The following is a 13,571-nucleotide window of genomic DNA, read 5'->3' as shown; positions in this document are numbered from 1 at the left end:
AAATTAACAAATAACAAGTGTTGGCAAGGATATGGAGAAACTGAAACTCTTGTGCACTGCTGGCGGGAATGTAAACTGTGCCCACCTCACATCTATTAAAATGACTACTACTAAAAAAATAAACAAATAACAAGTGTTGGCAAGGATATGGAGAAACTGGAACTCTTGTGCACTGCTGGCGGGAACGTAAAATGTGCAGCCACTTCAGAAAATAGTCTGAATTCATCAAAAAAATAAAAATAAAATTAGCTTATGATCCAGCCATTCAGTCCTGGGTATATACCCAAAAAAACTGAAAGCAGGTCTCGAAAAGATATTGGCACACCCATGTTCGTGGCAGCATTATTCATAATAGCCAAAAGGCGGCAGCAAACCCAGGGTGACAGATGAATGAAAAAGCAAAATGTGGTCTACCCATATCATGGACTATTACTGAGCTTAAAAAGAAAGGAAATTCTGATACATGCTATTGTGTGGATGAACCTTGAGGACAGTAGGTTAAGTGAAATAGGCCAGTCACAAAAGGAAAAATGCTGTATGATTCTACCTATATGAGCTACCTTAGGTAGACAAACTCATAGAAACAGAAAGAGTGATTACCAGGGGCTGGGGAGAAGTGGAAAATAGGGAGTCAGTGTGTGTTTCATGGGTACAGGGTTTCCATTTTGCCACTGAACCATACACTTACAGATGATTAAAATGGCAAATTTTATGTTGTGTATTTTATCACAATCAACATTTTTTTTTTAAGAACTGGGGAGAGGCCAGGCGCGGTGGCTTACTCCTGTAATCCCAGCACTTTGGGAGGCCGAGGCGGGCAGATCACGAGCTCAGGAGATCGAGACCATCCTGGCTAACATGGTGAAATCCCATCTCTACTAAAAAAAAATACAAAAAATTAACTGGGCGAGGTGGCGGCACCTGTAATCCCAGCTACTCAGGAAGCTGAGGCAGGAGAATGCCGTGAAGCCAGGAGGCGGAGCTTGCAGTGAGCAGAGGTTGCATCACTGCACTCCAGCCTGGGCGACAGAGTGAGACTCCGTCTCAAAAAAAAAAAGAATTGGGGAGAGAGAATATTATATTAACCAGAACTCATTTCAGGAAGCCAGGATATTATTTGGTTAAATAATTTCTTTGAAAGAGAATTGTGGTGGAGGGGGCAATCCCTCTCCCAGGAGGCACCATGCCCTTTAAGGCACCGGGGTGGGCCCGGTCACTCCAGGCACCTATTGCCTGGAGGGGTGCTGGCAGGTTAGAGGCAGCCAGGCTCTTCTTTCTCTGCCCTTCCTCCAAGCTCTCTTCTAAATAAATCCTGGACAAATGTTTAAAGAATACAAGAATAAACCAGCTGAGTATAAATTCCCAAATTTTACTTTCAGTTATGTTTTGAGTAAAAGGTTCAAGGAAGAAGCTAATTTACCTGAAGAAGCCAGACAAAACCAGCCCATCAACCCACCTCCCCATACCTGCCCGTTAATCTCATGACTGTCTTTGGTGTCGGTTTCCTGCTGTCTGCTAAAACACGTGACCAAGCAGTGAGGGGAATATCTGCTTTAAAGAAGAAAGTATCTTAATTATCTCAAGGGTGACAAACAACAATAAACAAAAACAAAACCTGCAGAGGACCAAATGGAACGCTTCGATTTCCAGTGGCTTTCAGATGCCTGCTATTCACTCACCCCATACCAAATTCCTTTTAAACTTACTGACTTTAATCTCAAAATTTGGCAGGAAATAGCAGCTTCACCTGACAGGATTTTATTTACCACTCGAAACAGGATTGTACAACCTCTAGTTCAAATGTTTTTGACGGAGAACTCAGCCAAATCTTACAAATATCCTTTGGCAAGACTGGGGTTCTCTAAGTGTGGATTTTCAGAAAAGTGCTCAGGTTAAGAAACGTAAGTTTTTTGAATGTGACATCTTCTAGCTTGACCTTCTGAACTAATACAAATTTTCTGAGGTTATTACATCCCATTGGAATACCATCTTTCCAGATATCTTGGGTTAGAAACTATTTTTATGTTAGAACCAAACAGATAATATACCAAAGAACAGAAACATCTACAAGCATATTCCACTTAGAATTCTACTTATGACTTAATAATAAACAGCAAGCTCAACTCGAATAGCATCGATTATTAAAACACATATGGGGCCACATATGGGGCCGGGCACTCACACCTATAATCCCAGCACATTGGGAGGCCGAGACTGGCGGATTACCTGAGGTCAGGAATTCGAAACCAGTCTGGCCAGCACGGTGAAACCCCATCTCCACAAAAATACAAAAATTAGCATGATGCCTTTAATCCTAGCTACTCAGAAGGCTGAGGCAGGAGAATCGCTTGAACCCAGGAGGCAGAGGTTGCAATGGGCCGAGATCACATCATTGAACTCCAGCCTGGGCGACAGAGTAAGATTCCATCTCAAATAAATAAATAAAGGGATTTGAACGATTTTAGGCCACACCCCTTAATGGACGATTCAGGAATCTGTTGTTCCACTCATTTATTATGCAAGTAAATAAAAGTGATTTTAATTCCATTTCTAGTTCCTTCAACTAGAACATTACCTAAGGCATGTTATCTGGGACATAATAGTGGCTCCATCTTCCTATTGTGGGTTTGCTCCTTGGAAATGAAATGATGTCATGGTAAGCAACATCTAATGATATACAAGACTGGCCAAGCAAATGCAAATGCAAAACTGTCTCAATAAATGCACTCTTACAATCCCCGTTTTTGTTCAGTCTTTCTCACTTGTACTTTTCTTCCTACTCTTACTTCTTTAAGAACTAAGTGGCCAGGCACAGTGGCTCATGCCTGTGATCCCAGCACTTCAGGAGGCCGAGGCGGGCAGATGATGAGGTCAGGACATAGGGACCATCCTGGCTAACATGGTGAAACCACATCTCTACTAAAAATACAAAAAATTAGGCAGGCAGGGTGGCACACACCTGTAGTCCCAGTTACTCAGGAGGCCGAGGCAGAAGAGTCACTTGAACCCAGGAGGTAGAGCTTGCAGTGAGCCGAGATGGCGCCACTGCACTCCAGCCTGGGTGACAGAGCCAGACTCTGTCTCAAAAAAAAAAAAAAGAAAAGAACTAAGTGTCTTGCAGGAGTTGAACAATAATTAACTCTCAAATCTGGGTTCCTACCTGCCTCCTCCGTTTTCTCCCCTCGCTGTCCAGGTATATGACCCCTTCATAAACACGCCCACATGACCCTATCTTTCAGCCTCAACCTCCTCCTCAGCCCTCCAGCCCAGTCACCCAGGGCAGTAGCTTGATAAATATTCCTGTCATTCGTCAAGTGGTTGAACAGACGTCTATCTACCAAGTCAGTCTTCTCTCCTTGAGGACAGGGACAAAGCTTGCTCATTTCTGACGCGGTACCTGCCCCACCACAGGGCCCAGGAGATGTTTGCAGTGCTATGTGGCCATGTTTTCTTTAACAACTTCCCACGTCTTCTTTGATGACATTCTGCAACACTTGCCAGGAGTCTAATCCTATGTATTTGTGTACCAAGCTAGGTATTTCTGGAATGATGTAATTGCATTAAATCTATATGGTGATTGATTTCCAAAAGTGAAAGTATTTTCTGCGTTCACAATGCTTTTCCTCCCATATAACAGAAATAGAGGATCCAAGCTCCTTCAGTCCTACTCTTAAAACATTGAGAACCAGTGGGTGTCCCAGAGCAAAGGACCAGGGCTCAAGCCAAGTTCATTGACCTGTGGTGACCATTTTGCCAAAACCAGGATGGAAGTGGTGGCAGGCAGGAGGATGTGGATGTGTTTTGTGATGGGGTCTCCACTTACCCAGGAGACACAGATGGCCTAGGGCTGTCGGGGGCCACACGGGGCATGTGCAAGCCCCTGGTGTTTTAAGGAGGAAGGAGTTGGCAGGTCATCACATAAAGAGCAATGAGGAACTCTGCCAGGAGCAGATGAAACAGAACTGCGGAAAACCACCTCGGGTTTCAGTACAGACTAACTTTTGACTTACCTTTGAAAGGACACTCAGAACGAAACAGAACTTGGGGCTCTCTGAGAAAACAAACCCTATTGCCTGTTTGAAGTTAAAGTGTTGTCTGTCCTGTCAATACAGACCCTGAGACTGATCTTTATTTTCCTGGGGCTCTAGGGGGAGCCACAGGTCCAGCCTAAAGGAGTCAGCCTCTGGAGGTAGGAATCTTCCAGAGCCCGCAGACCTTTCCCAATGCCCCTTATTTGTTTGTGCTCAGAACACTTAACACATCACTGCTAAGCCCCAGGGGAAAGGCCATGGGAACCTCCACATTCCATAAAATGTATGAAACTCCTTCATAATTTGTAAGCACATCTGATCCGATTCTAAACAACCCTGGGAAGCACTCCAGGGTAAGCATCATCACCCCATTTCCGATGAGGAGCCAGGAGCACCAGGTTTATTCCAACATGACTAGAAAGGGAACAGAGAAGAGTGGGGAGCCCAGGATGGACTCCTAGTCTCTGCTGCTGTCCTCTGCACAGCACTACCTCCTCATCTAAGGTGGATAAATCCAGTATCAGTGGGTGAGGCCCAGGTAAGGACAAACCAGTCATGTGGCTTTAGCAAAGCAGATGGCAACCATCTAATTCTAAATGTCAACTAATATTGAGCACGTGTTTACAGGGCATCCAGTGCTGGAGAGATCATCATAGACTATAACTGAAGTCTGAATTACAGAGAGGCAGTTTCAAATCCAGGGCAGAAGGCACAATCTAAGCTTCCAAAAACTGGTTTACTAGAGGGAGTGGGCTCACCCTCAAAAGGTGCATTCAAAAAGTCTAAACCACCACTTGGCAAAGAGGTTGTAGAGGTCATTCGAGAATCTGATGTGGCTCTCACTTTGATGCTGAGATTCTGTGACCTGATCATAGTAACTTCATGAAATCAAGTCTTCATCTCAAGCAAGAAGCTTTTATTTTTGGTCCCATCATGACATTCCAGAGTATAAACAGCAAGTTGCACCCACCACCCTCAAAGTAGCCTGGCAAGTCAGGGTACGAGGGGGAAAAGCACTAAAATTTAAAAACCAGAAGAAACAAAAGACGACAGCAGGAATTGTTCTCTGCCAGAGCATAAACTTCATAAGACAATGCTCCCAAACAAAATTTACTGCGAGCAGTTTAAATAAACAGCCATGACATCTAAGGGTAAGACTGAAAAGCAGAAACAACACAAAATTGGGGGTCAGAAGGTCTGGCTGTGTTATCTTCTGGCATTTACCAGCTATGTGTGTGGGAGCAGGGTATTAACACAACGGCTCTGACAGAGCCCACCAGGCTGTCATCCTCAGTGGTCAACACAGTGACTAGTTTGGAAAGATCTTTGCTCCTGGAAAACACATGCAAAATCGTATTACTGTCACAACCTCCCGTAGGAGGTGGCTACAGAAGCAAGCCTCAGGGTTGGCCCTGGATGTGACACCTTCAAAACTGTTCTCACCCGCAGCATCACCACTCCCTGACAGTGCCTCTCAGAAGGTAAAGTCAAAAGCCATAGTTCAAAACCTTCCCTACAACCCTTAAGGACTTAGAAAGGCCGAAACACCCTCCTGGGTTCAGTCTGTGATTGAAGACTTCTCTGGCACTCGCTCAGCTCCGAGTGATTCATCATTTCCTAGAGAGAAGCTACCTAAAACCCACTGACTGCCCAGAGAGCAAACATGCATTCAGTCATATCTGCCCTCACGGCAGGTGCGTAAAGGGCACCTGCGGGCTTAAGGCACATCCAAGGAGCCTAGTGATTCAAAAGCCAAGCCAATATCAGTCTGGGATGGGGCCCCCTTATCTATGTTCCTGTTATCAGCAGGAAATTACAGCTCCCAGATACAGACCTGGCTGCTGCTCATGGAGCCAGCAGATCATGTCAGGACAGCTCAATGGCCACCCCTGGCACCCTTCCTCTAGGGAAGGCACTGTCGGCTCCCCAGCTGGGCTTGAAAGGGGCTATTTTGGGGCTTCCTGCTCACTGCCTAGCCGCCCTCCTCTGAGCACACTGCAGGCAGTGTCTCAGCATCTGAGGACTCTATCTGTGGTCTGCCCAGTACCGGATAAAGTCACAAACATCTCGCTGTTACTGGTGTTTGCCGAGATCACATCCACCTTGGAGGTTTATGAGACAAATGAGGATTTTCATCCAAAGCATTTAAAAACACAAAAAGCTTCTAAGAAGTGCCCAAAATGGTATAATGACTAATAAGACTTGCACGAAAATGAAATTGATTTATAAAGTGTTAGCTTCCTCCTGTAATTTACATTAACGGCAAAGAGGAAGTCTTTTCAGAGCATTGTGGACTGATACTTATGGCGGTTGATAAGGGTGGTGAATTACCTGTGACAAAAGAGGAAGTCTGGCTCAGACTCAGGGTGATGCAGGGAACGGAACACAGACAGAAAGTCAGGCCACCTGGGCAGCAGCCCACGCCCTGCTGTAACTGGCATACATACACTCACGGACAGCTGCTGCCCTCTGCCAGGTCTGGACTGACTGAGTCCACCAGCATCCCTGTGGTTAAACTGTCCTGACCAGAGTGCCCTGAGGAGCTTCTTAAACAGAAGAGCACAGGTCTGCATCCATCACTACCTGCTGGGAAATTGGGGACTTTCTTGGCATGCCAGGGTTTGTGAGACATTCCTATCCAAAATACAGAAACTCACTAGAAAAGCTGGAGATGCTTTAAAAGGCCAGCAGGTCAGAGGCCCTGCAAGTCAGAGGCCTTTAAAAGGCCTTTCAATACTTCCTGATGAAAATGATGAAACAGCAAAAACAGCCAGCCCTGGGGTCCAGCCACCAAAGCCCTGCCTATGTTAGGCAGGTGGGAAAATGTGCAGCTCCCACAGTGAGCTTCCAGGGTGGCAAAGCGACAGGCATTTCCTCCTCCAGCCCACCCCCACCCTGCCCATCCCCCTCCTTGCCCCGGGACAGGAGGGCATTCCCATAATTAAGCTCATCTGTAGAACTCCAGCACACGGCCGGCCGGCCGAGCTCCAAGCATTCATGACCACAATTTCATACAGTTCCAGAAAGGACAGCACTGCTGACACTGTGAGGATGAGGTGACAGAGGTCACGTGGTTTCTTGCCTCACGATTACATTAGAAAATTCCACATTTACTCCAAAATTGGCAGAATCCATCTCCAGGCTTCACAAATTGCCAAGAAACGCTGCTTTCTTGGAACTGCCAAAATTCAAAACCCCCGCCACAGCCTTCCCAATCCCACAATTTCCGCCAACACCAGCCACCTCTAGAAAATAAGGTCAGTTTAAAATGGCCTCAGACCAGCTCGAAAGANCCTGCCCATCCCCTCCTTGCCCCGGGACAGGAGGGCATTCCCATAATTAAGCTCATCTGTAGAGCTCCAGCACACGGCCGGCCGGCCGAGCTCCAAGCATTCATGACCACAATTTCATACAGTTCCAGAAAGGACAGCACTGCTGACACTGTGAGGATGAGGTGACAGAGGTCACGTGGTTTCTTGCCTCACGATTACATTAGAAAATTCCACATTTACTCCAAAATTGGCAGAATCCATCTCCAGGCTTCACAAATTGCCAAGAAACGCTGCTTTCTTGGAACTGCCAAAATTCAAAACCCCGCCACAGCCTTCCCAATCCCACAATTTCCGCCAACACCAGCCACCTCTAGAAAATAAGGTCAGTTTAAAATGGCCTCAGACCAGCTCGAAAGAAAACATGGACAAAACGTACAGAGAATTCACATTTGGCCAGTAATACATGAGAGAGATATTCAACCCCATTCATAATTAAAGACACAGGAATCGAAAGAGGCCTTTCAGATGGTCCAAAATCAAAGCATTTCATTAAAACCCCAGGGCCTGTGAAAAGTAGGAAAATCAGACATCCGCACTCACTACTAGCAGGGTCGTAAATGGGGTAGGCAATGTGGCAATGCCTATCTTTTGGGGCACATGTTGGCAAACCCCAGTAACTATACTGCTGGGAACTGATCTTACAAATACAGTAAGATCCACGTACAAAAACAGTAACTGCAGCATTAATTGTAATAGGGAAAATTGGAAATAATATCTGTATGACTCTGGCTTAATACATTATGGGCCATTCACATTGTAAAATGGAATATTATGAGGCTGTTAATAAAATGGGAGAGAGTAGCTCCATAAATATTAACATGAAAAGGTACATATAGAATGAAAACGCGTAAAAAATACTCATAATATGGACCCACTGTGGGGTTTTATTGTTTGTTTTGTTTTGTTTTGTTTTGAGACAGTGTCTCACTCTGTCACCCAGGCTGGAATGCAGTGGCACGATCTCGGCTCACTGCAAGCTCCACCTCCCAGGTTCACGCCATTCTCCTGCCTCAGCCTCCTGAGTAGCTGGGACCACAGGCACCTGCTACCACGCCCGGCTAATTTTTTTGTATTTTCAGTAGAGACGGGGTTTCACCATGTTAGGCAGGATGGTCTCGATCTCCTGACCTCATAATCTGCCCATCTCAACCTCCTAAAGTGCTGGGATTACAGGTGTGAGCCACAGCACCCGGCCGAACCCATTTTTTAAAAATTACATGTGTACATATTTTGATAGGCATAAAAAAAATATGGAATGAGCTACATACAAAACAAGATTCACAAGATTCACCCCTGGGACCAGCCAGGGAAAAGGAGGAAGAGCTCTTCACTTTTTATCATAAATACTTCCCATAATGTTGCTTTCTAGCTTTTGTTTTTTATGTCTGCATGTATTTCACACCAATTATTAGTGACCTCAGAGAACTGGGAGTGAAGGATGGAAAACTCTGGTCCACTCAGTCTCAGGGTCTCCCCATCACTGAAACCACTGAGACAGAAGAGGGTGCTGGACAGGGGTACTCCTGCTTTGGAGGGAAGGTCAGATGAGTGATCACTCAACTCCTCCAGCACTGAGACTTTGCAACCCTCAGACACTACAATCCCAGGTGACGCTTGTTCTCAGGTTCCTGCCAAGAAATATAAATGGCCTGGATAAAGGTGGGCACAGACATCTAAATATGGTGTGACCACTACGCGGGGCAAAACAGCCTGAGGCTTTGACTCCGATCCTTTGGCTCAATTATTTAGCTCACTGATGAACAACAGAAAGTTCTTTTCCTTTGAAGACCCAATGGCACGCTCTCTCTACACACTTTCAAAAGCCCTCTGCCCCAATTCGTGTCTTGGTCAAAAAGAATGTTCTACCCTTATAACTTCATTTCTGTATCACCCCCCACCCCTACCACACCCCAGCAATTGGGGGGTGGGCAAATATCACTTGGATGTTCCAGGGCACTATCTATTAGGAGACAACATAGCTCAGTAGGTAACAGCACAGGCTCTGGAAGTATTCAAATGCTGTCTCCACCTTCCACTAACTCTGTGGCCAGGGACAGGTTGCTAAGCTCTCTGCACTGTGGTTTCGCATCTATTTTATAAAAAGGGATGACATCAGCACAGCCACCTCATGGGACTGTTGTGAGGCAGTAAACATAAAGTACTTTTCAAAGCACATGCACCAAATAAAAACCAGGTGCTAACTCTGTGACCACAAACTGGTTCCAGACAAAACCCAGTCTTTGAATAACGTCTCTTGCTGGAGAGGACTTTGTATATATCACCTACATAAATGGTACCTTCCCAAAAAGACAGAGGCAAAGAACATTACTGGTTAAAATGAATACAGAACTATCTGAAGGCTATGCCTACGTTCCACCAGGGTGGTAACACGTTCTCATTTGCCCCAAATCTGAGCCCAAAGAGGCCACCCCAAGACTGGTGGCATTCTGGCATTGCAGAGTCCAATGGCGGGACATTCTTTTGCCAGAACAGTTGTCTGGGCGCGTGCCTTGTCGGGTGCTCGTTATCCTAAAACCCTTGTTGCTTGTCTCCTCTCTTGTAAACTGAAGACCTATGGCCTAGTGAGATCCATGAACAGAGGATGACTTCATCAAAAAGTGAGTGTGTGTGGCTAAGGGGACAGAGGGCAAGGGGAGAGGAGCAAGGATTTCCAGGGGGCAAGGCCGGGCGGGTGGGGGCACAAGTTCATGCCAGCAGGCACATGGGGGTGTTGGTTGTGTCTCCCATGCAGGGTCTGTGGTCAGCTTTGTGAGCCAATGCAAATCAGCTTACACTCTGGAACAAACAGGCCTCCTTACAGAGCAAAGTGCCTGTTCTAACAGCCTACAACTTTTTCTGGAAAGCCCCAGCGTTCAGCATCAGCCGAAAATTCTAAGTTGTTGCAAGAATCACAAAATTTGGTCAGTGGGTTGAAAAATTCACTGTAGCCATCACCCTGTAGCCATGACCGCCAGTGTGAAAATGCTTCTGGCTTCTCTCCTGATGGAGCCCAGTCCATCTGGTTCCTCCCAATGTCTCAGCTGGCAGTGGGAATGGCACAAGGCACCCTGCATCCCTCAGAGTGCAGAACAGCCTGTAGGCCAGACACTATGCTGAGGTTTTAAGACTCCTGGGCCACATACCTCATTGTGAAAAGTGTCAGCCTGGACCCAGACCCAGAGCTTTCTACAGGCAGAAACTCACTACTCAACACATCCCTGCCTGCACAGACCCCACCCCAACCCCAGCTGCTAAGGGCTTGTTGGGTGAATTACAGGTGGGGAGATGGAGAGGCGAAAGCAGTGGAAAAAGGAAGAGGAAGGGAACCCACAGGAAGGGAGGTCAGGGCACTTGCTCCAGACCCCAGCAGCCCCAGGGCCCAGTGTGGCCTCCTGGGGGGCACAGACTCCCTTCGGGCACTGGTGCATCCTCTGATCAAGGAGCAGGGCCAGTGCGGGTATGTCCCCTCTACACACAGGCATGGGCCCCTCTCTCTCCACACCCTCACTCACAGCTCACAAAGCGAACATTTCAGAAACAGCCATCTGATAGGCACCTGGGCCCCTTCTGAAGGAAGAACATGTGATGTCACTGAAAGGCTCTGCTTGCATTTTGTACCAACTCTTTTTTCCCCACACACCCCATTCCAGTGTTAAATGAGTGGGCTTATTATACAATACATTGGACCAGGGTTCAATAAAGTGTCAAAACTGTGACTTTGCCCTTCTCAAGGAACAAGCCCCAAAGCTGCTAGTGGGTGGTTCCAGGGACTTCCTCCTCAGATCCCCTCAAAAGCTCCGAGATCCTGTGCCCAGGTTACCAGTGAGGAAGTGCAAGTGCCAACAGGTTGAACCGCCAGCCTCGGTGTCCTGGCGGGACCTGACACCTGGATGTCTCTCAAAATGCTCCAAAAGCTGCCGCCATCCGTGCAACTCCCACCCTAAGGAAAAAGCCGCCTGTACCCCTCAACTACCGCCATCGGCAGGCTTGCGCAAATCAATTAATCCCATTTAGGTACCTTTTAGGCCTTGAACCCAGTACACAGAGGGTCCAGAAAAGTCAACCAGAAGAGAGGTGGCAGGCAGGGGGAGGGGGCGTCCCACAGGGATGATTTACAGAGCAGAGGCCGGCGTCAGCCAGGACTGTCCCAACCCTGCAAAGAGCCCCTCCTCGCTGGCACCCTGTGGCACCTTAAAATAATAACCACCACAATGATTCGTGGACCCCATATTATGTCCCAGGGGCTCGTTTTTATCTCAGTTATTTTTACAACAATTCTGTAAATGCCTATGATTATCCTTTCATTTTACAGATGAGAAAACTGAGGCTCAGAGGATTCAAGTCTTCTGCCCAAGTTCTACATCTGTGAGTGGTCAGAACAACAACTGCAAAGCCCAGTGCCCTGTGCCGGCCTCGGCGCCTCTCAGGCTACGGTGGCCTCAGGATCTTCTTCTGAAATATCTTGTCATCTCCTGACCCTCCCCTGCCCTCTGTTCTGGGCCCTTCGTGCAGCTGACCAGGCAAAGAGCAGAAGAGCAGGGCCCACAGACTTCCTTCTGTCCGGGCCAGGCCGATCGTCCCCACCTAATCCAGGCCAGGCTCCTCCTCAGTCACTTCCAAGATCCCCCCCACAACCAGGAATCCCTGCGGTCTCTCACCTGAACCCTCGGGTTCTCTCCCACACCGCAAGACTCAGCAGGTCCGCCCCTTGTTCCCCTGTGCTTTTCTAAAAGAAAAGAACTGCTGATAACCCAGACCTGGGTGGATGAAAGAACTCGCTCAGGATCCCAGGAGCTCAGGCAGAGCCCAGATCAGAGCACAGGGGAACACAAGTCCAGGGCTCTATTCACGCCTGGCTCCACAAGACCACAGGGCCCTACATGGGAACAGGAATAATAAACGCCAAAACACACAACCATGCATAAAAACACTCAATAACAAATGCTGGCAAACGTGAAGCGCTATCAAAATATAGAATCATAAATCCAACTGTTACACCTTTCAACAACAATCTGGAAGCAAGAAAAGCGTTCATGTGTGGATGTACTTATTTCTCAAATACTATACATTCCTCAACTGCTTACTTTCATTCATAAGACCCAAACTACGGAACAAAGGATAAACAGCCAATCTCACAATCACTACCCTTAGACCACCATACCACAACACCCTCAGTTAAAAAACTGTTACAAGCTTTGATTTCCCAAGACACTTCTATCCTGTGGGAAACTACTGGACTCTAAAAACTCTCCAAATTAATACTGCCAGTTGTCTTCATTGGTTTCCTGCTTGCTGATCAAAAACAGGGTTGAATTTGCTTTCTCCAGCAACTACTGACCACACAAAGTACCTACTCTAGCTCCACAGCACTTAAGTTACTCCCAAACGTTACTTCTCATCCTGCATTTTCCTGGTCTTCCCCATAATAAAATTATGTTGCAGGAGCAGCTGATGGAGCTCACTAGGCCTAGCACCTACTAGGCTGCAAGAAAGGTGCAGAGGCCTCGCAGGGGAGAGCTGTAATATGAGAACCGGGATTCCAACCTGGGCTCAGCCTGCCCTGCCGCCCAACAACTGTGTGACCTTGGGCACAGAGGTCAACGTCCCTGAGCCTCAGTTTCCTCAATTGCAGCGCTGGAATCCTAACTCCGGGGGAAAGAAAGCCTCTCATCCCAGTCCCCGGCGCAAAGCAGGGGATGATCTCGCAGAGTCAGGACGCACCCGCGCTAGCCGGCTGGAGCTGGTCCCCGCGGTTCTGGGACTGCGCGGCAGCCCCCCCGGGGCCCCCACACCGCTCGAGATCAGCCAGGCCGGGCCCACGCCGGGCCTCGCGGCGCGCAAGGAAGGCCAGGCCCGAGGGATCCTCGCGAGGCCCTCCAGGCCTCCAGGGCCTCTTTCCCCGCCTCCCTCCCCCGAACCACTTCCCGTAGAGGGCCGCGGAGAACGTAGCCCGGCCGTCTGTCCTCGGGCCCCCGGGGCCGAGGCCCCGCCTCGCCACGCGCCCTCAGCGCCCCTGCGCCGCTCCTCACCCCGCCTAACCCGAGGCTGCGGCCCCCGCTCCACAACGGGAGGCTGGAGGCGGCGGCTACTCACCAAGCAGTGCCGCGCGTGGCCGCCTTTGTATGCAAACACCCAGCCGGTCGCCCGCTGTCAGCGCAGCTCGCCTTCGGGGGCGGAGCAGGGGCGGGGCAGAGGCCGGGGCGGGGCC

The 13,571-nt window shown here is 48.2% G+C and overlaps 1 protein-coding gene across 6 annotated transcripts in view; it reads right to left on the bottom strand.

Annotated features, from left to right (window-relative positions):
* LPIN1 (lipin 1) overlaps nt 1-13,571 on the bottom strand; it is a 149,647-nt gene that overhangs the window by 69,348 nt on the left and 66,728 nt on the right. The window contains exon 1 of one of the 6 annotated variants that reach the window (XM_017854068.1): nt 13,457-13,539. The exons of the other annotated variants lie outside the window; for them this stretch is intronic. The gene's annotated coding sequence lies outside the window, so the exon portion shown is untranslated. Of the gene's footprint in view, nt 1-13,456; nt 13,540-13,571 lie in introns of those variants that run through there. 6 annotated transcript variants of the gene reach the window in all.

The sequence above is a fragment of the Rhinopithecus bieti genome, unplaced genomic scaffold (assembly GCF_001698545.2).
Source record: "Rhinopithecus bieti isolate Rb0 unplaced genomic scaffold, ASM169854v2 scaffold_1530, whole genome shotgun sequence".
NCBI lineage: Eukaryota > Metazoa > Chordata > Mammalia > Primates > Cercopithecidae > Rhinopithecus > Rhinopithecus bieti.
The sequence above is the reverse complement of the archived record's forward strand: the minus strand, read 5'-3'. Positions and strand labels throughout refer to the sequence as shown.